The sequence below is a fragment of the Ascaphus truei genome, chromosome 4, assembly GCF_040206685.1.
Source record: "Ascaphus truei isolate aAscTru1 chromosome 4, aAscTru1.hap1, whole genome shotgun sequence".
NCBI classification, from domain to species: Eukaryota; Metazoa; Chordata; class Amphibia; order Anura; family Ascaphidae; genus Ascaphus; species Ascaphus truei.
The window spans coordinates 379,811,952-379,834,334 of record NC_134486.1 but is presented as its reverse complement, the minus strand read 5'-3'; the positions used below and the strand labels follow the sequence as shown (position 1 = coordinate 379,834,334).

Here is a 22,383-nt window from a genome sequence, read left to right as displayed (position 1 = left end):
TACAAGTGTAACAGGTGTTCCCCCACCCTCTGGGAGATTTCACTGTTACCTGTACTCACGGGGTGCTGTACCTGTGAGGCTTACAGGATTGCCAAGTGTCTGTCGATGGTGGTGGGGAAGACAGGACAGCCTTTTGGAAATAGAGCTCTCATCTCATACATGGGTGCAGCGCCTGCATTCCCGCAGGCCCCATCAGTACAGGGTGCAGTCCCTGTAGGAAACACCATCTTGCACTCCCCCTGATAAACTGCAGCCACAGGCAGGAGTATAAAAGCAGCAACTGGTCTTTATTCTCGTACATCCATACACAGTATACAACAGGTACACTCTTAGGGTCCCTGGACTCAACCCCCAGGGCTTGAGGCACCAAAAAGGTCAATCCTTTGCTCCCCTACTCTCTGGTGGAGTAGGAGGTAGTATCCCACTCCCTTGCGGAAGGGGAAGGAAGGTGGCCAGAGCCCTGGCTCCAAACTTCCAACAACCACTACATTTGGATCTGCAGTCCCTTTTGTATCCAGGGGGGTGGTCCAAGGTCTCAGCCACTGATAGGGCTGCACACAGGCCACAGGCCTCAGGCCCACTCCCCCTCCCCCCCCCGCCACTCAAGGAGGTTGTTTACTGCAGTGGAACCCAGATAAACCCTAACACTGTCTGCACTGGTACCAGGGCTTGTGTTAGGCAGGGCAGATTAGTAGCCAAGAAGATACATTGCTACACAAGTACACTTTTGGGCTGTGTGTGGCCAATCATGCAACAAGTTTGATATATTGTACCTGTGACAATGTAACATCACAATGAATCGAGTATACCAGCGTTTCCCAAACTTTTTTTTCCGTGTCCCGGTTATTTTTGAACTTCTCCTTCGTGACCCACTAAAATTTTTTTATCACCTATAGGTAAAATAAAACCGTTATGAATGTCCATACAGATTTCATATATTCTCCCAATCACCTCTACTCTCTCTCCCTCCCCCCCACCCTCTCTCTGACCTGCACAGACGCACACAGTCACTGACCTACAGACACTCACACAGACAGACCAAACACACACAGCCACTGCTGGCCTGCACAGACACACACACAGCCACTGATATACACAGTGGCTGTGGCTGATAAACACACACACACACACACACACACACACACACACACATATATACACACACACAGATACATACACACACAGATACATACATACACACACACAGATACATACAGATACACACACACAGATACATACAGATACAGATACACACACAGATACATACACCCACTCTCTCCCCATACACACACACAGCCACTGATACACAAACACTCCCCTATATATACACACACACACTATCTCTCCCCTATACACACACGCAGCCACTGATACACACTCACCTATACACACACACACACAAACACACTCTCTCTCTCCCCTATACACACACACTCCCCTATATACACACACACAATTTATTACAGAGGCAGCGACGGATGTGAGTGACTGGAGAGGGGGGGGGGGGCGGGGGAGAGGAAAGGCCCGCGATACGAGCAGGCGGCTCCACGCCTCCCTCTGCCCGCCAGCGATCGCACAGCCACCACTGCGCCTATCTCCTGCACCAAGGGGACTGAGGGGAAGGGAGCGCGAGGAACAGAGGCACAGGTGGGCCCCCGCACCACTTCCTACCTCCTATCATGCCGGGCATCGTGTCCTGTGGGGGGCGGAGCATGTCATGGGCGGCAACATCATGATGCGGGGCTGCAGTTGGAGCCCGAGTCAGCGAATCACCGTTGACACCCCAGCGATAGCAGCCTGCACCACTTCAGCACTGTCCCGCACCTCACCTCGGGCCGCCGCAAGGAGGGAGGGGGGGCAAGGAGGGAGGGGGGGACGCCGCAAGGAGGGAGGGGTAGACGACGCGAGGGAGGGGTAGAAGCCGCAAGGAGGATGGGGGGGACGCCGCAAGGAGGAAGGGGGGGACGCCGTGCTGCCAGCCTCGCTGCGACCCGGCAATTTTGCTTCCGTGACCCGGTGCCGGGTCGCGACCCACCATTTGGGAAACGCTGGAGTATACCAATAACTTCAGATGTATTCAATACCCTAGTACAGAATGTTATCAACCTGCTTGAAGGCTTTGTATAAGAAGGAGTCGTTTTATATTAGTATTGTTAGCACCTCTAGTCAGAGTCCTATCTGTTTTAAACTTTTTGTATTACTGTACCTTATCCACATTTTTAATATTCTATATTTCTGATTATAGGCATACTACAATGGCTACTTTTTGGTTAGTATGACAGGAAGCTTTATAGCATGCTAGGCTTGCTAACACGCTAGGGTTACATTGTCACTGTGGTCACAATCAGTTGTTGTTTGTTACACTAATAGAACTAAACGTCGAACCACCAACAAAAAATACTTTTTGAGTTGTCGCAAAGACGTCTGGAGGGCCGATACTTTCTATTTGGAAGCTTTTCTACTTTGCAATCTTTAAAAAAAAAAAATTGGAATATCCTAAAAGTACACCCAATCTTAGGAAACATTCTGCCAGTGTACCCAACAGCAGTGTTTCCCCAACTCCAGTCCTCAGGGAACCCCAACAGGTCAGGTCTTAATGATATCCCTGCTCCAGCACAGGTTGCTCAGTCAAAATGACAGAGCCGCTAATTGACCCACCTGTGCTGGAGCAGGGATATCCTTAATACCTGACGGGGTTGCGTGAGGACTGGAGTTGGGAAACACTGCCCTACAGTGACCTTCAAGAAAGACAGCAACTTAAAAACTATGTTGGAACCTACCGTTCTAAAATTCTGTGAAATAGTAACAGCAAATACTCGCCGCCAGAGTTACAGGATGCTTTTAAATGTGATGCAAGTAGGTTATTTACCTGTGCATTCAAAATTAAAATCATTTGGATCTACTCTTTCAGATAAAACTTACAACATTAAGTATTTTATTAACTGTAATACCACATTAGTAGTCTTTATAATCACGCTCCCCCTGTAAAATACATATAGGGAAGACAAATATACCTCTGAAAACATGTTTCTTGGAACATAAAAGATATTTATCCCATGTTTCAAAGGTTTATGAAACGTGGATTAGCAAAGAACTTCGCTGGAGCACGACAGGGATATAGGGGACCTTTGGATAAAAGAATAGAAGTAGTACACCCATACATACGAGGGGGTGCAGTGTCCTGTTCCTCAAACGTCAAGAGAACGTGGAGGGGGGCATCCAGATCATTCACATAATTCATCATACACGGCAACAGAACATTTCCAATATCGGAAAGGGTTTTCATATAAAAAATACACCATTCCATTTTATACTCAACCGTCGCAAAAGGATTCCAAGAAAGTATATTTTCTATGTTTAGCTACCATCAGGAAGGATCTAAAGAAGTCACAAAGAGAAATACTGAGTTTCACAAATACTTACAACTATGTCAAAATTTGGCCGTGTCTTGAAAGTCCAGAAACGGTCGTCAATGAACCAGAGGTAGGACTACATTTAAAGAGGCACCAAAGTCCAACACCTAGAACTTCCAAAACTTAATTAAAAATAAATAAATAAATACATCATGCATAATTCTTACCAAAACCGCTACTCTCCTCAGTAATTTTACAGTTGTCTACGAGTTAATTTTTTTAGCCATGATCATTTAAAATCTTCAGCTGTATTACTAATATTGTAAATATTTTTTGCCTTCTGAAATATCAGTAAAGTTTTGTGCTCACAGTATAATAAAGTAAACTGCTTAGACATCACATTTGTATAAAACATAATACAGCTATCAAAATCAATATATTTTAGCTTCAAAATTCATACTTACAAATGACAATTATCCCCGATATGATAAAGCAAATTGTATAGAACTACTGAATATGGGCAAATTTGAATGAAGACAGTAGCATTTTCATTATGTATTGACATTTTATGCACTTTTCTTTGCATGAATACACAAATGACACTTCCAAATGCGCATATATATTTTGCACATCTCAGTGCAGAGTTAGTATGGCGACGGGCATCAAATGACGCCGCAGGATCATGTGACGTCACATGAAATGCCACCGCGTAGCCATTGTGGCGCGTCACACCAAGTATTCTGAATTCCGGTAAGTAGATTGTCAACAATAATACCATCTCCAATACATCCAGGTCAGGGTTCATTAAAAGTTGACCCGCAGTAAAAAATATCAGAAAATTGCTTCTTGTAACGTTGGTGACTGCAGGACAGGATACGGACCCGCAGGGCAGAGGTAGGGAGTAGTACACCGACCTTGGCCTGGGATCGGAGGCCTGTGATGCAGGGGTAGTCAGGTCCAATTCTGGGGTCGAGGCAGGCGGCAGGCAGGGGTGGTCAGGTTCAATTACGAGGTCAAGGCAGGCAATCACTGAGGCAAAGGCAGAGCTCAAGCAGAACAAGGTACAGAGTGCTTTACACGTGTAAAGTCAGGGAGCAACTCCCTGCTATTTAAAGGCCAGAAGCAGTTGCTAGCAATGACGGCCAGAGAGAGGCTGACTTCCTGTTAGAAACTGAGGGGCAGGAATGGCCAGGAAGCAAGATGGCCACAGGAGCTTCAGTGGGGGTAAGAGGTCACTTCCTGTCGGCAGCCATCTTAGTTATCCCTTATACTTCCACAAATTGGGTGCAATACACAGGATCAGCAATACAGACTTGGTGGCCATTGACGCTGAAAAAGCCTTTGATAATATCCTATTGGAACACGTATTTTACCCACTAGAGAAATTTGGACACCACTGCAATTTCAACGATGAAGGCAATGTACACAAAACCAACAGCCATAATAATAGTTGCAGGTTATTTATATAAACCATTTCAATTGTTTAGGGGAACAAGACAGGGAGGCCCACGGTCACCCTTGCTGTTCAACATTGCTATAGAACCCCTTGCTATATATCTGAGACAAATGGAAGAATTTGAGGGAATAAGAATGGGTCCCATAGAATGGAAATTGTCAATGTTAGCGGATGTTATGTTTCTCTCACACCAAGACAAATCAATCAGTAGCATTTTAAAACTAAAAGAAAACGTTAGCTCCTTTGAAGGCTTCAAAATGAATGTCTCAAAGACAGAAATGTTATATATCAAGAAACTAGAAGACCCAATAGGGAACAGAGACATCCCCCTAAAATTCCACCCCCCCCCAAAAAAAAAACTAATTACAGTTGCGTGAAAAAGAAAGTACACCCTCTTTGAATTCCATGGTTTTACATATCAGGACATTATAACAATCATCTGTTCCTTAGCAGGTCTTAAAATTAGGTAAATACAACCTCAGATGGACAACAACACATGACATATTACACTGTATCATGATTTATTTAACAAAAATAAAGACAAAATGGAGAAGCTATGTGTGAAAAACTAAGTACACCTTTACTGCTTCCATAGGGATTAAGATGCTAAGTAGCAGACAGATACTGCTAATCAAATGCCCTTGATTAATTGATCATCAGCACGTGTGACCACCTCTATAAAAAAAACAAAGTTTTAGCAGTTTGCAGGTCTGGAGCATTCAGGTGTGTTAACACAATGCCAAGGAGGAAAGACATCAGCAATGATCTTAGAGAAGCAATTGTTGCTGCCCATCAATTTGGGAAGGGTTATAAAGCCATTTCCAAACAATTTAAAGTCCATCATTCTACAGTGAGAAAGATTATTCAAAAGTGGAAAACATTCAAGACAGTTGCCAATCTTCCCAGGAGTGGACGTCCCAGCAAATTCACCCCAGGGTCAGACCGTACAATGCTCAGAGGAATTGCAAAAAACACAAGAGTTACATCTCAGACTCTACAGGCCTCAGTTAGCATGTTAAATGTTAAAGTTCATGACAGTAATATTAGAAAAACACTGAACAAGTATGGTTTGTTTGGAAGGGTTGCTAGGAGAAAGCCTCTTCTCTCTAAAAAGAACATGGCAGCACGGCTTAGGTTTGCAAAGTTGCATCTGAACAAACCACAAGACTTCTGGAACAATGTCCTTTGGACAGACGAGACCAAAGTGGAGATGTATGGCCATAATGTACAGCGCCACGTTTGGCGAAATCCAAACACAGCATATCGGCATATGCATACCAACTGTCAAGCACGGTGGTGGAGGGGTGATGATTTGGGCTTGTTTTGCAGCCACAGGACCTGGGAACATTGCAATCATTGAGTCGACCATGGACTCCTCTGTATACCAAAGTATTCTAGAGTCAAATGTGAGGCCATCTGACAGCTAAAGCTTGGCTGAAATTGGGTCATGCAAAAGGACAATGATCCCAAGCACACCAGCAAATCTACAACAGAATGGCTGAAAAAGAAAAGAATTAAGGTGTTGCAATGGCCCAGTCAAAGTCCAGATCTCAACCCAATTGAAATGCTGTGACTGGACCTTAAGAGAGCTGTGCATAAACAAATGCCCACAAACCTCAATGAACTGAAGCAACGTTGTAAATAAGAGTGGGCCCAAATTCCTCCACAATTATGTGAGAGACTGATAAAGTCATACAGAAAACGAATACTTCAAGTTATTGCTGCTAAAGGTGGTTCTACAAGCTATTGAATCATAAAGTATACTTAGTTTTTCACACATGGCTTCTCCATTTTGGCTTTATTTTTTTGTTAAATAAATCATGACACGGTGTAATATGTCATGTGTTGTTGTTCATCTGAGGTTGTATTTACCTAATTTTAAGACCTGCTAAGGAACAGGTGATTGTTATTATGTCCTGATATGTAAAACCATAGAATTCAAAGAGGGTGCCCTTTCTTTTTCACACCACTGTATATATCTAGGGATATTGCTAGAAGTGGATCTTTCCAGACTATACGATAACAATTTTAACCCAATAAAAATAAATCACAGATGAATGGAAAACATGAAAGACTCCTCCCCTGCCTTTCTTTGGACGGGGTAATGTGATCAAAATGATCTCCTTTTCTAGGCTTGTATATCCCATGCAAACCTTGCCACTTCTTTAGAAGCACAGAATTATGTAAAGCAGGCCTGCACAACTCCAGTCATAGTGAGCCACTAATTGAGCCAGCGGTGCCGAAGTAGGGATATCCTGAAAACCTGGCCTGTTTGCGGCCCTCGAGGACTTGAGTTGTGCAGGCCTGATGTAAAGCAACGCTGGGGTTCCGGTGGTGCTCAAAAAGAAGTCGAATAGCATTCACAAAACTACAACTGCCAACAGAAATGAGAGTATAAACCTACCAGACATAAGACATTATAATCTAGCACGTATACTAAGACATGTTAGTGAATGGATCATGGGCAAAAACTACTACTCCTATTTGAAACTGGAGAGTCTGTTTTCTCCCTGTGGGGGGGGGGGTGGGAAGGGGCAGAGACGGAAAAGGGGGAAATCCCAAAAACGATTAAGAAGATTAAGAACATATTATTCAGAGGCCATATAGCAGGAGTGGCGACCTCCAGTCCTCAAGGGTCACCAACAGGTCAGGTTTCAAGGATATCCCTACTTCAGCATAAGTGGCCGACAGCCACTGAAAGAGCCACCTGTGCTGAAGCAGGGAAAGCCTTAAAATCTGACCTGTTGGTGGCCTATGAGGAATGGATATGGCCACACCTATGCTATAGTAACATGGAAAACAGCAAGAAAGAAAAATAAACTCTCATATACATCGATATACTTACCGCTCTAGTAGAATTCTAAATTTACTCCAGGTTTCACACAATCTTCTTTCTAGGCCTGGAAAGAAGGGGGGGGGGGGGGGGGGGAAGTGTATCACATGTTTAGACCAAATAATAAAGAGACAAACAGGAATTCCTGCAATTTCAAGAATTTTTGGAGAAGTGGGATATTTCTCAAAACTAAGGAGAGAAAATATCCCCACTGGTGAGAGCACTCAGGTCCCAAAAGTGACTGTACGGTGAGTGTAGTGCTTAAAAAGTAAAACTTTATTGGAGATATACTCAATAATTAAAAAATAGGGTACATACAAGACAATGAGATCAATAGTGACTAAATCTAGAGGGTTAATATCCAAATATTGAGAAGTGAAATATTAATAAAAACATATATATTGCTGCTATTCAAATCAAAAATCGGTGGTATGTGCAGGCAATAGTATATTGCCTATTGAATGGTTCCTCAAGTAAAAATTATCAGGTGGCAACCAGCAGCACAAATGTCTTAAAAGCTGATACTATGTTGCCAACACAAATTAGACATTAATTCAAACACAAATGTTTACTATTCCTATCTGGGTCTGTAAGGGATAGAATACGGAATCCCGAAATATATATATATATATTTCGGGATTCCGTATTCTATCCCTTACAGACCCAGATAGGAATAGTAAACATTTGTGTTTGAATTAATGTCTAATTTGTGTTGGCAACATAGTATCAGCTTTTAAGACATTTGTGCTGCTGGTTGCCACCTGATAATTTTTACTTGAGGAACCATTCAATAGGCAATATACTATTGCCTGCACATACCACCGATTTTTGATTTGAATAGCAGCAATATATATGTTTTTATTAATATTTCACTTCTCAATATTTGGATATTAACCCTCTAGATTTAGTCACTATTGATCTCATATATATATATATATATATAACATAACCCATATTAGTAAATGCCCTCATAAAACCAGAGCGCACCTCTTAGATTGTATTGTATGTCTTTATTTATATAGCGCCATAAATGTACATAGCGCTTCACAGTAGTAATACATGTATTATAAATAACAAATAATATAAATAACAGATCATGGGAATAAGTGCTTCAGACATACTGTAAAAGTAACATTAAGGAAGGAGTCCCTGCTCCGAGGAGCTTACAATCTAATTGGTAGGTAGGGAGAACGTACAGAGACAGTAGGAGGGAATACTAGTAAGTGCGTCTGCAGGGGGCCAAGCTTTATGTGTCATGTGTCCATGATTATCCAGTGCTACTCATATGCTTCTTTAAGCAGATGTGTCTTAAGGTGGGTCTTAAAGGTGGATAGCGAGGGGGCTAGTCGGGTATTGAGGGGAAGGGCATTCCAGAGGTGTGGGGCAAAAAGTGAGAAAGGTTTAAGGCGGGAGAGAGCTTTAGATACAAAGGGGGTAGAAAGAAGACATCCTTGAGAAGAACGCAAAAGTCGTGATGGTGCATAGCGAGAAATTAGGGCTGAGATGTAAGGAGGGGCAGAAGAATGTAAAGCTTTAAAAGTGAGCAGGAGAATTGAGTGTGAGATACGTGATTTAATCGGAAGCCAGGAGAGGGATTTCAGGAGGGGAGATGCGGAGACAGATTTAGGAGAGAGTAGAGTGATTCTGGCAGCAGCGTTTAGGATAGATTGTAGGGGAGACAGGTGAGAGGCAGGAAGGCCGGACAGCAGGAGGTTGCAGTAATCGAGACGTGAGAGAATGAGGGCCTGAGTCAGAGTTTTAGCAGTTGAGTAACAGAGGAAAGGGCGTATCTTTGTGATTACCACTAATCTTCGCTAATATAAACTCAAGGATGGTCTGCAATTAAAAAAAAATTTTTTTTTAAAAACACACAATTCTAGGACCCACGGAAAAAATTTTGTTAGCAGCTAAAAAAGTAAACATCATTGAATGGTTGTCGCCCAACCAGCCCTCAATGGAAACCTTGTACTCCCTATTATACAAGCTGATGACTATAAACAAGATAGAGACTAATCTAGAAAGGTTAAGGATGACAGAAAACTTTGTGACAAGATGTAAGTGGTTCACAGATGCTCTACCCACACACCTGAAAAGCAGCACCTCATAAGCTCTCAGAGATAGGTCGCGATTTAAAAAAATAAAAGTTAAGTTTAAAGCAGGTGGTCTCCGGAGCTGAACCGCATTGATTTCACTTCCGGGACCCCCTTGTTCCTGAGATACTTACCTCAGAAGGGGGTGCTAGGGCTAGTTGGGGTTATCGAAATGGCGGCTTAAATGTCCTGCTTCACACGGGTCAATAGGAGGCTGTGATGTCATCCCTTGCGTTTTCCTATTGGCCCACGTGACAGAGGAGCTTAAAAAAAAAAAAAAAAAAACAGCAGAGATATCGGCACCCATACAGAGGCAAATATCTCGGGTGCAGGGGGTACCAGCAGCTGAAATCTACACTGTTCAGCTCCGCTGACTCCCTGCTTCAAACCTATATAAAAAAATAAATACATGTTGCTTAGACTGCTCCCTTAACTAAAAATAAATTTAAAAAAAGGGATGAAATAGACACTCTCCCAGGTAAAGGTTTATATGTACCAATCATGCACATATAGAAATGTACACAAGTAAACCTATGTATAAATCCTAAATGTTAAGAAGATGTTTTCCCAACACAGGTCACTACGCCTAGAAATATTTATGGTGACTTATCGTTTATTAATTTACAGAACTCGATAACGACTCAAAGCAGTTGGAATAAAACATTTTTATACAACCCCACCTCAGCCACGCGGTCCGACCCTGGTTTGTGGCGAGCACAAGCATGACAGTAAAATGTTGTTTCATTCTACCAAAGAATCCTTGGGACATAAGTTGCCCCAAAGGCATCTCCCAATATGCCTTCACTACGCCTGTCCACTATGCCACCATGAGGACAAGAGCTATTTTGGTTGATGTTTTGGTTACAGCGGTTCTATTGCAATCTGTAACTCACCAACCTCTCATTCCCTGTTATCAATGTGTCAACCATTTTTTTGCAGTCATGTTATTTTTTAAGTTCTATTAAACTAATAATTTTTATATATTGCGGACTGTCTTTTGTGGGGTTCCATGCTAACTCTGAGGGTTCCATACATCCCGATACTGGCAAACCTTGAGATAGTTTAGAAGTTTACACTTTTCAGTGCCCTCTTGGTATAGTACGTCATGGACCCTTGCACCCCAGTGGCCCACTGACAAGGCAAAGTGTCCAATTCTTCTACGTCAGTTGGGATGCTGTGTTGACCATAAGATCGAATTGGCCATAAATTCCAGAGGTTCAGTTGCACTGGACATCCAGCACTGAAGGTTAATAAAATGAAGAAATGTTTTTCAAAACTGAAAAAATGGATGTAAATTTGTCACGTGTAGAAGTACTATATGATCTATTACCTTTTTTTGTTTATCAGGTATATTAAGCCTGGCTGTATCTTAAGATTTATTTGTTGCACCATTATTGCCCGAGCTTTGAAATCCGGCGACACAAATAACCTGTGGTTACGATGGGAAACTAAAAGTACCGAAGGATAGGGTCTGCTTGAGGTTGTGATCCTCTGACTAAGCGCCCATTGAGAGATGCGTCAGGATATCTGCAGATGTGATTGCTAAGCCATTAATGGGACAGATTTTAAAAACAAATTCTCTCTGTGTTTACCAGGGAAGAATCAATGTCAATTGTAGTGCCGCAGGAGGAAGCCACAACCTCCATATTAATGAACAATTGGTTAACTGAGGAAGAAGTTCATAGGCGTCTTGAAAATATTTAAGTACATAAAGGCACCTGGCCCCGATTGCATACATCCAAGAGTTAAGGAAGTTAAGTTCAGTAATAGCCAAACCATTACATTTAATATTTAGGGACTCCATTTCCACAGGCTCAGTACCACAAGATTGGCGTAAAGCAGATGTGGTGCCTATATTTAAAAAGGGAGCTAAATCACAACCAGGAAATTAGACCTGTAAGCCTGACTTCAATAGTGGGGAAAACTACTTGAAGGTTTAATACGGGATAATATTCAGGAATACCTAATGGAAAACAACATTATTAGTAATAGTCAGCATGGATTTATGAAGGATAGATCATGCCAAACTAACCTTATTTGTTTCTCTGAGGCGGTAAGTAGGAATTTAGACCAGGGTAATGCAGTTGATGTGGTCTACTTAGATTTTGCAAAGGCTTTTGATATGGTTTCACACAAGAGGTTGGTGTACAAAATAAAGCAAATTGAACTCAGTAATAATGTATGCACCTGGATTGAAAAACTGGTTGAAGGATGGAAAACAGAGGGTTGTAATAAATAGAACTTTTTCAGGTTAAGCTAAAGTTGTGAGTGGAGTACTGTACCTCAGGGATCGGTACTGGGACCCCTGCTTTTTGACTTGTTTATTATTGACCTTGAGGTTGGCATCGAGAGCAAAGTCTCTATCTTTGCTGATGATACTAAATTGTGAAAAGTAGTACAATAAGAGTAGGATGTAATTTCTCTCCAGAAGGACTTGGTGAGACTGACAACTTGGGCAGGCAAATGGTAGACGAGGTTTAATACAGATAAATGTAAGGTTATGCATTTGGGATGCAAGAATAAATAGGCGACACAGATTAAATGGGGATAAATTGGGGGAATCCTTGATGGGGAAGGATTTAGGAGTGCTTGTAGACAACAGGCTTAGCAATAGTGCCCAAAGTCATGCAGTGGCTGCAAAGGCAAACAGGATCTTATCTTGCATTAAACAGACAATGGAAGGGAAGTAAACATAATTATGCTCCTTTACAAAGCATTAGTAAGACTACACCTTGAATATGAAGTACAATTTTGGGCACCACTCCTTAGAAAAGACATTTTGGAACTAGAGAGAGTGCAGAGAAGAGCCACCAAATTAATAAAGGGGATGGACAATCTATCTTATGCGGAGAGGCTAGCTAAATTAGATTTATTTACATTAGAAAGAGGCATCCAAGAGGGGATATGATAACTATATACCAATATATTTATGGACAGTACAGGGAACTTTCAAAAGAACTACAGTATTCATCCCAAGGGCAGTACAAAGGACTCAGGGGCATCCCTTAAGGTTGGAGGAAAGGAGATTTCACCGGCAACAAAGGAAAGGGTTCTTTACAGTAAGGGCAGTTAAAATGTGAAATTCATTACCCATGGAGACTGTGATGGCAGATACAATAGATTTGTTCAAATAAAGGTTGGACATCTTTTTAGAAAGGAAAGGTGTACAGGGATATACCAAATAAGTATACATGGGAAGGATGTTGATCCAGGGATTAATCCGATTGCCAATTTTTGGAGTCAGGAAGGAATTTATTTTTCCCCGTATGAGATATCATTGGATGATATGACACTGGGGTTTTATGTTTGCCTCTCTCTGGATCAATAAGTAAGTATAGATATAGGATAAAGTATATGTTGTCTCCATTTTAGCATAGGTTGAACTTTATGGACGTATGTCTATTTTCAAACTCATCTACTATGTAACTATGACACTGATTGCAGCTCCTATTTAAGGCTGCGTTCTACCCGAGTCTGAGGATTCGCCATTCTGGCGGTCGCAGACCGTCTCCTCACCCCAACAAGCCTTCTGTGACGGACACTCAGAATGCGTGGTTTCGTGGTCCCAGTACGCGCGGACCTTGCGCGTCCTGATCCCCTGCCCGCAGATTTGGATCCCGCCCCTCTCTGACGCACGTCGGGTGTGTTCGGCCAACCTTCCAGCTGACGCGCGATTCAAGCCCCGCCTCCGCTCTGGTGAAAGTCAGGATCGCCGTGGGAGTGACGCCCGTTCTCGGCTCCGCCCTGACCTCCGTGGGTCGGCGCGATTGATCCCACCTCCTCTTGCCCTAAGAATCGGCGTGGGAGTGACATGCGCTCCAAGCTCCGCCAACTGGCCAATGTGACGCACGTGGGACGGCGCACGAGCAGTTCCTCCATCATCCCTAATTAGGCTGCATCATAGGGCACACCTGTGTGCACCAGCAGCCTATCGGCACTTACTTCCTGGTTCCACCCTGGCTGGCTATTGGAGGCTTCAGTCTGCTCTCTTTCCTTGCTGAGCATAGTCAGTGTGACGCCGTGCTTTGCTGCATTCTTGTTCCTGAGACCTTGCCTTGCCTCCCTGTTAACCTCTTGTTGCCTGAACCCCGCTAGTACATTGGACTCCACTTCTCTCCACTCCTGATCTGGCTTGTATGACCATTATCCTGTCCTGACCATGGTTAAGTACTCCAACGATCCAACATTCTCCTATCCTGAACCTGGCTACGAACCCCGACAATCCGCTACTCTCCAATCCTGAACTTGGCTACCCATTGTGACGATCCGCAACTCTCCGCTCCTGAACCTGGCAAGTACTTTAACCATTCTCCAATCCGTAACCCTGACCTGAACGACTACTCTACATCGTAGGCGCGCCCGCGTGGCTGTGGATTGGCGTTAACCCATCCCCTACCTCAGCACCGCGGTCTTGCTTCGTTTGTAGTGAGCTACGCGTTACACTGAGGATGATATTGTTTGATCAAGCGCCAGGGACAGCGGGAAACACAGCAGAGTTTATTCTTCCGTTTCTGTATGGGCACCATGTGTTAATACATTTTTTTTTCCCCCTCACTGTTGATCCTGCTTCCAGTTCTCGTTTTTTCCATTTTGCTGTGTTCCACGCCACTTTGCTCTGCTTTCACATTTTAAGTTCTTGACTGCTTCAACCAATTTCATTTTAGCTTCTTAAGCACATACTAAACTTTTACATTGTCTGTAAACAGACATAAGAATGGAATTGATACAGTAAACATTAATTTCAACCAAGTGATTTAATTTTTGTTTTTTTAGGACCCTCCATCTTTCTCTAACTTTGTCATTGCTGCCAACATGTACCAAGACCACCGGGTCAATCCCAGCCCCTCCCAACAATCTGTTTACCCGATCCACAATGTGCCAAAGCCGAGCACCCGGGAGTCAACAAACTGTTCAGTTCATGCGGTCATGGCAACAGATGTGGGCAAATGGATTGAGGGAGCGGGATACCACATGTGCAAGAGAGAAGAAAAACAAAATAGTGCAACACAGTAGACTGGATAGTGGAGAGCACAGGAAATCTGCGAATGTTATACTCACATACGTGTAAGCAAGTAAAGCATGTCACACTCAAATAAGGTGTACAGGAACAGTGGTCCAACGTAGAGGGCCCTCTGAATGTAGAAAGGATATTGGGGTGTACTAAGACAGGAAACGAAGAGACACCATAGCGTAGACTGTATAGGACATATATAAGAAAATGAAATCACAAGTGCGCACTTACAATTTGTGCATTAAAAACAGGCAAATAGGAACTGGTTAATGGAGCGAAGGCGTCCTCACCGCTCCTCCAAGTGTCAGAGTCCACACCTGGTGAAACACAGAATGCCGGGCGGATGATGCTTCAGGATTCCTGACACAGCTGTTAATGTAGCGAAACGCATTGAATCGAAAGAGTAAACTGAGTGGCATCGTGGTGTGCCGACGCCGAGCAGATCTGGTGTTTCTTGCGGCCGCAATTTGGAGCATCATCCGCCCCGGCATTCTCTTTTTCACCAGGCGTGGACTCTGACACTTGGATGAGCGGTGAGGACGTCTTCGCTCCATTAACCAGTTCTTATTTGCCTGTTTTTAATGCACAAATTGTAAGTGCGCACTTGTGAGTTTCTTTTATTAAATATGAAACCATCCATTCTGCATGCTTGCGCTAAAGAGAGCTGTGCGATGAATCACATTGGGGTAATGCGATAGAGAGTATGATGCGTGCGCGCGTTGGCCGGAGAGCTGCTTGCCGAGACAAATTATTTTGTATTTGCATCGCGACGGTCAGATCATGAGCGGTTCGTCCATTGAGGGCGAACCAGCACCGTGAAGTCACGACCACGCCCCCCAAAACATCTCCACATGCACAACAGCACAGTCCAGGAATTGCCTCTGCTGCAAGCGCAACGTCACTCCGTCTCGCGAGCAGGCAGCATAGACGCGGACCAAGGCTATGATTATACCAGATGCCGCTGAGCGGCAGCGCGATCTGGTGACATCACCCTGCTCTGCCGCCGAGCAACATCTTGATTATACAGGAGAGAACAGTAGCAGAGGAGGCGTGGCCTTGAGCGTTTCGCCCTCATTGGCTGAACCTCTCACGTGACGCAGCTGTCGCCAGCCAGAAACAAATTCAAAAGTGTCTTCAGGAGTCAGCCGGACTGCAGCTCCAGGCGGAGGGCACGGTGCGCACGCTGCTACAGGTATGTTTACGTTCATTTTTTTTTGTTTTGTTTTTCTGCCTCGCGCTACGCGACGCCGTAGGTATAATCACGGCCTAAAGAAGAAAAAAAGTAACCGAAAGGAGAGACCGAAGCCTCACAAATGAAGGCACTCACGGGTATATCACAAAATAATACTTCCATTCATAATCAGCATAATTCAAGAAATTCCACAAATATAAAATCACTTAAAAACCGACATCAGCACATAATTCAGCACCAATCCACTGCACCGATATCTATAATGTGGTAAAGTCGCAAATACTATACAAAATATTAATTAGGCCTCACCTGGACCCCTATCAGATGTGTACATGCAAGACCTAAAAGGCCTCACAGTAAATGGAGCAAAGTCCAACAGGAAAACAAACAAAAATGTATGAGAGAAAGGGAAGGATGCATCAGAAATAGGGTGTTGTAGGCAAAAGACAATGAAAACTGTGAGGCTGCATTGCCGCCTAGTGCGTGCGACGCGATGGCTGTGTCGTGATCGCTGGAAGTCATCTCAATGATTTTTCCAGTGACCGCAGCCTGATGTCGCCGGCTATGCTTATAGTGCCGGCGACGCGACGGCAGGCTGCGTTCGCTGGAAAAATCAAATTGCGTTTTACTCAGCCATCGCGGCAATGCTGCCTCAGTTTTCATTGTCTTTTGCCTACAACACCCTATTTCTGATGCATCCTTCCCTTTCTCTCATACATTTTTGTTTGTTTTCCTGTTGGACTTTGCTCCCTTTACTGTGCGACCTTTTGGCGGCAGCAATGCATTTGTTTAGACGCGCCGTTGCGTCGCTGTCGCCAGCACTATAAGCGCAGCCTGACTCGGAATGACTGAAGGTCTTCAATACATTGCATAGTTATATCACCTAGCTGGAATATTTAGCTCAATGGGGGTTAACTTTGCCAAGTTTAAACTTCACCAACTAAGCCATAATTACCACCGAGAATAATGAACAGGCAGCAAAATAAAGGGGACAGCGTCCAACTGGGATATATAGTGAGGCTAAACATGTGATGACAACCTATAACATATCAAACCTACAAATCTATGAAATACAAAGCACTACAAATAATTACATTTCTTCATTTGCCAAACAAAGCATAACGGTGCATTATAAAGGTCAGAGCTGCCTCCGTGTAATATCAGAAATGGAAAACAATGACTGCTTTGGAGTAATCAAAAAGCAGGTCACGTGGCGGGAGGGGGTATACTAAAAAAATAATAATCACGCAAGGGAAGCAACCACCAGCTCTCGCATTCATCTCACCGGCAGGTCAGTGGCCGCAGCACGCCCGTGAGCGCTGCCGGTCTGTAGAAAAGCCTCCCTTCGAAAACAGCGCAATGATAACAACCACGCGGCGCCGATTCACACCCACGCTGCAGCCCCCCCTCCGCAGGGCTGCACACGGAACGCAAGGGCGTGCAGGCAGCGCGTGCAATCACGTGGCGCACAACACCAGCAAAGTGTACGTGGAATGGCGTGTCTGTGTCGTCACAGAGGGAAATTGACGCGGTGGCTTTCTAACGTTCTATCGAGTTGGTGTGCGGCGATAACAGTGTATTATTAATATATTACCACTACACACATGAACCAGCGATTGTTATGACCCCACAAATATTTAAAACTGCAGGAAATTGCAGAAGTGTCCGAGCTGGTATTACTTGCTAAAATTGGGGGCGTGGCAAAGCTAAAGTAAAAAACCCGCGCGCTTTCAGAGGGGCATTAATTATATAGAGTCTTTGACATGCAGCGTGCATTTAATGTACACACCAAGCAGTATTTTCTGAGTAAGGATTTCAACGTGTCTAAATTCTCATTAGACCACTATTGTGAAGGCACATTGTACAGTTTCAGGCACCACGAACAGTTGACGAAGATTTATTGAGGCAATATATTGCAGGACTGTCTGGCTCGAAAGGTTTTAAGGGCCATCAATGCAGGACTAGCAGTAATGTAGTTAAGTGCTCAGACAAAAATCACATAATTGTAGTTACACCGCAATATGCGAACAAGAACTAAACTTAAAAAAATGTCCTGTTTCATACAAGTGACTCAAGCAGGCCTGCACAACTCCAGTCCTCAAGTGCCGCAAACAGGCTAGGTTTTCAGGATATCCCTACTTCAACACAGCTGGTTCAATTAGTGGCTTAGGCTAAGGCCCCGCTCCCAGAGTCAGCGCGCCCGCACTGCAGACAGGCGGTGCGCTGACGGAGGTGGGCGGGAGTGGGAGGTTTGACAGGGAGGGTGGGCGTGGCTTGAGCGAAGGGACCCGCTACTCTCCCCCCCCCCCCCTCCACGGACTCGGGCTGGAGCTGCTGATGGTAAGCAACACACACACACACATACACAAACACAGACAGGCACTCACGCACTCAGGCACACACATACACAAACACAGACAGGCACTCACGCTGCTGTCACTCCACACTCCTCCCCGCTCCCCGAAGCCTCCCCTCCCCATTGGTTCACAGCCACACCACGTGACGCGTCAACGCTAGGGATCACCATTTTCTTGTGTCCCATAGCAGCTGATGCGCCACAGCGTGTAGTGCGCTGTGCCGCCAGGGGGGACCGGGACCGGCTCGGGAGGATTCACCTGCTGGTGGGGAACTCGCGTGTGGCCGCCCGCGCCAACGAGCCACTAATTGAGCCAGCTGTGCTGAAGTAGGGATATCCTGAAAACCTGGCCTGTTTGCGGCCCTTGAGGACTGGAGTTGTGCAGGCCTGTATCTATTGCATACAGTATCTTGAGATCATTTGGGCCTCTGGTGGCCCTTAGGCCTCAGACATAGTAAGCGCTTAGGTACTGCTGCTCGCTCTTAATTGCTGCCGCTCGCTCTACCAGGAGCTTTTTGCTGTCCTGGCAGAGGAGACAGCAAGCGCTTGGGAGGCGGGTATCACTGTGTGCATGTCACTTTGAAGTGGTCTGTGTGTTTGTGTGTCACTGGGGAACCTGTGTGTGTGTGTGTGTGTGTATATATGTGTGTGTGTGTATATTATATAATATTTTAAAAATTAAAAAAAAGACGTGAGAATAAATTATTTATTAACATTGTGCAACTTTGATAAATATATTCGCACATACACACTGGTACACACATGCACACACACGCACACACATACACACACGCACACATACACACTGGTACACACACGCACACACGCACACACATACATACATGCACACACACACACACACATACATGCACACATGCACACACACACACAGACACACGGGGCAGAAGGGGGCACATCACCCGCTCTCCCCCCCCCCCGGCAGCGCAAGCCCCCTCCATCTCCCGCAGGCTGACAGCCACAGGAATCGAGCAGATGGAGGCACATCACCCGCTCCCCCCCACCCCCCCCCCCCGGCAGCGCAAGCCCCCTCCATCTCCCGCAGGCTGACAGCCACAGGAATCGGGCAGATGGAGGCACATCACCTGCTCCCCCCCCCCCTGGCTGCGCAAGCCCCCTCCATCTCCCGCAGGCTGACAGCCACAGGAATTGGGCAGATGGAGGCACATCACCCGCTCCCCCCCCGGCTGCGCAAGCCCCCTCCATCTCCCGCAGGCTGACAGCACCACACATCAACACACACGCATTCAACACACACACTCTCACTCACTCCGTTAGCGCCAGACAATAAGTACCACATTCACATTTCCCTGCTCTCCTTCCATTGGTTGCTGAGGCGTCATGTGAGCGGAGTCAGCGCGTGAATTTAAAATTTCACTGTCGGCTCTGTTCAAGCGCGCCTCAGCAAGCAAGGGAAAGCATGCGCGAGCCCCTACTAAAGCCGCTTTAATTGCGGCTGTAGGGGCTCAGTGGCAAGCAGCAGCAAGCGAGAGCAAGCAAGCACTAACCATGGCCTGGGCCTTAGCCCGCGGCCATAGTAAACGCGATGGCGCAACCAATTTTTCGCGAGACAAAATCTCTTGATTTTGTCACGCGACGGCCGGGTCACGTGCGCGGTTCCTCCAATGAGGACGAACCGCTCACGTGACATCACAGCCACACCCTCAAACATTAAATTGGAGCTGCTCTTGGTCATGTCTCCTCCAGAACCCACAGGCCACAGATCGCCAGATTTCCCAGAATCCCTTGCTGCAGTGGAAGTGCTGTGTGCTGGGTGATATGGTGAAAGGCAGGGTTGCAGACCTGTCTAAGACATGCAAATGAGCATACAGTAATATTTCCATTTGCTATATACAGGCATACCCCGGTTTAAGGACACTCACTTTCAGTACACTCGCGAGTAAGTACATATCGCTCAATAGACGAACGACAGCTCACGCATGCGCCTGTCAGCACGTCCTGAACAGCAATGCTGACTCCCTTCCTGGACCGGAGCTGTGCACAAGTGGGGAGACTATAGAGCCTGTTACACATGTGTTATTTACATCAGTTATGCACGTATATGACGATTGCAGTACAGTACATGCATCGATAAGTGGAAAAAGGTAGTGCTTCACTTTAAGTACATTTTCGCTTTACATACATGCTCCAGTCCCATTGCGTGTGTTAATGCGGGATACGCCTGTATATATATAGTGCTCGACAAATCGGCGACCGGATTTTGCCCCATGGTGACCCCCTCATGGCCGCGCAGCGCACGTGGTTCTGTGCTCAGAATTTTTTTTTTTAAATCTGCCTACCTGATTGGTGTGATGCAACTTGGCGCGCTGCAAGTTTTTTTTTTTTTTTTGCCACCAGCCAGGCTCTATATATAAGCCCACGCTTTGAATCAGCCCTTCCTTTTCTATTCTGGTATGTACTCTGTTACTCCCTGGCTTACTTTCTGCCTCCAATGCCTGCGTCCCCCCTTGCCCCCTATGCGGTCCTTTCTTGCCTCCCATGCGGCCCCCCTGGCGTATCCCATGTGGTCCCCCATTACCCCCCATGCGGCCCCCCTGGCGTGTACCGTGTGGCCCCCTTGCTTGTTCCATGTGGCCCCCCCATGCGGTCCCACTGGCGTGTCCCGTGCGGCCCTCTGCACCTTCACTGCACCTCTGGCTTGAGACACATTTGAGGAGGGGGGGGGGGGGCGAGTGCGGCTGCGGCTTTCCGCCCCTCCGTCTTCTGGCGGCTGCTCGCGTAGTGCGGCGTGTCCCCTTCTGGTTGCCCGACTGGGCCGGAAGGTGGTAGGGGGGTGCCTGCCGGGTGGCTGGGGGTGTTCCCTCGGCAAGGGGCAAGGTGCTCCTTTGCCTCCAGGCGCTCCCTTGCCTCCAGGCGCTCCCTTGCCTCCCTGGCGCTCCCTTCCCCCCGACGCTCCCTTTTCCCCCGGCGCTCCCTTCCCCCTGGTCCCATTGGTTGCCGGCGCGGGGCAGGACATGGGAGCGGGGCAGTGGCGGGGCGCGGTCACAGCTAGCTGGAGCCCAGGGAGGGCGGTGGGTGCAGGAGGAGGCAGGAAGCCACCTGCTCGGATCACCGGCCTTTCCTCTCTTCTCACCCCCATCCGTCGCTGCTTCTCGTACTCCACTTTGTGAGTGTGTGTACGTGTGAGTGTGTGTCTATGAGAGAGAGCAGAAGTACCTCCCCCCCAGTCACCCCCCCTTCAGTCACCCCCAACCCCCAGGGGACTGAAAAGGGCAAAAGGGATTTCGATGGACCTCTAATATAGCTTTTTTTAAACGTTGCTTGTGCGTTGTTAATCTGATTTAAAAATCCAATTAGGCAAAACATTTAGAGTGACAGTGCAATTTTTGTTGATTAGGATAGAATAATTGTGAGCTTTATAGAAAACCTTATACATTGTGCTTGCATGTGTAATTAACTCTGCTAAGAAACCCCCAAAATACAAGTGTATATCTTTTATTCTATATGTATTATTTATTATTCAATACTTTCAAAACGCATATGCATGTCATCACATTCAGGCGCATGTGTGTGTGCCTCGTTGGAACCTTGTTGAAATGCATATGTGTGTCATCACATTTAGGTGCATGCGTGTTTGTCTCATTGGAACCTTGTTGAAACGCATACAGTATGGGGCTTTGGCGAGAATGACTTCTCTTTCAATGTGAATTTCAAGTCTGAAAAAAAATAGACCCCTTTTTTTTGTTTGGGGGGTTGCTTCTCTGCCTGCCTCTTACTGAAGACATTTTGATAGGCGGAAGGAAGACCTGATGTGAGGATTTGCCGTTCTGGGGCTTCTTTCCCCTTAACCCTTCCACGCCCACCTGTTCCCCATGGCACTCAGGAGTGGCAACGTAGCAAGGGCACATATGCGCGGCACGCGGGTACTGCGCAGGTTCCCTCACCTCCTGTTCCTGGGCGCAGGGCGTTCTCCCGTTCTTCCGTCCGCGACATGTGACGCATGCACGGTGCATGACCCCTTCCGCCGGTCAGCAGTCTCTGTCCCAAGGTCCCGCCCCCGCTCAGCCGTCGGGATTTCCTCGCGCGACTGTGTTTGGCGCTCCGCCTCCGTAA

General features: G+C 45.9%; 1 protein-coding gene across 1 annotated transcript in view; it reads right to left on the bottom strand.

The window, feature by feature from the left end:
- The window catches only part of TDRD15 (tudor domain containing 15), a 43,966-nt gene extending 36,256 nt beyond the window's left edge, over positions 1–7,710 (bottom strand). The window contains 2 exon segments of the mRNA XM_075598449.1: positions 3,424–3,535; positions 7,655–7,710. The gene's annotated coding sequence lies outside the window, so the exon portion shown is untranslated.
- Positions 7,711–22,383: the final 14,673 nt, after the last annotated feature.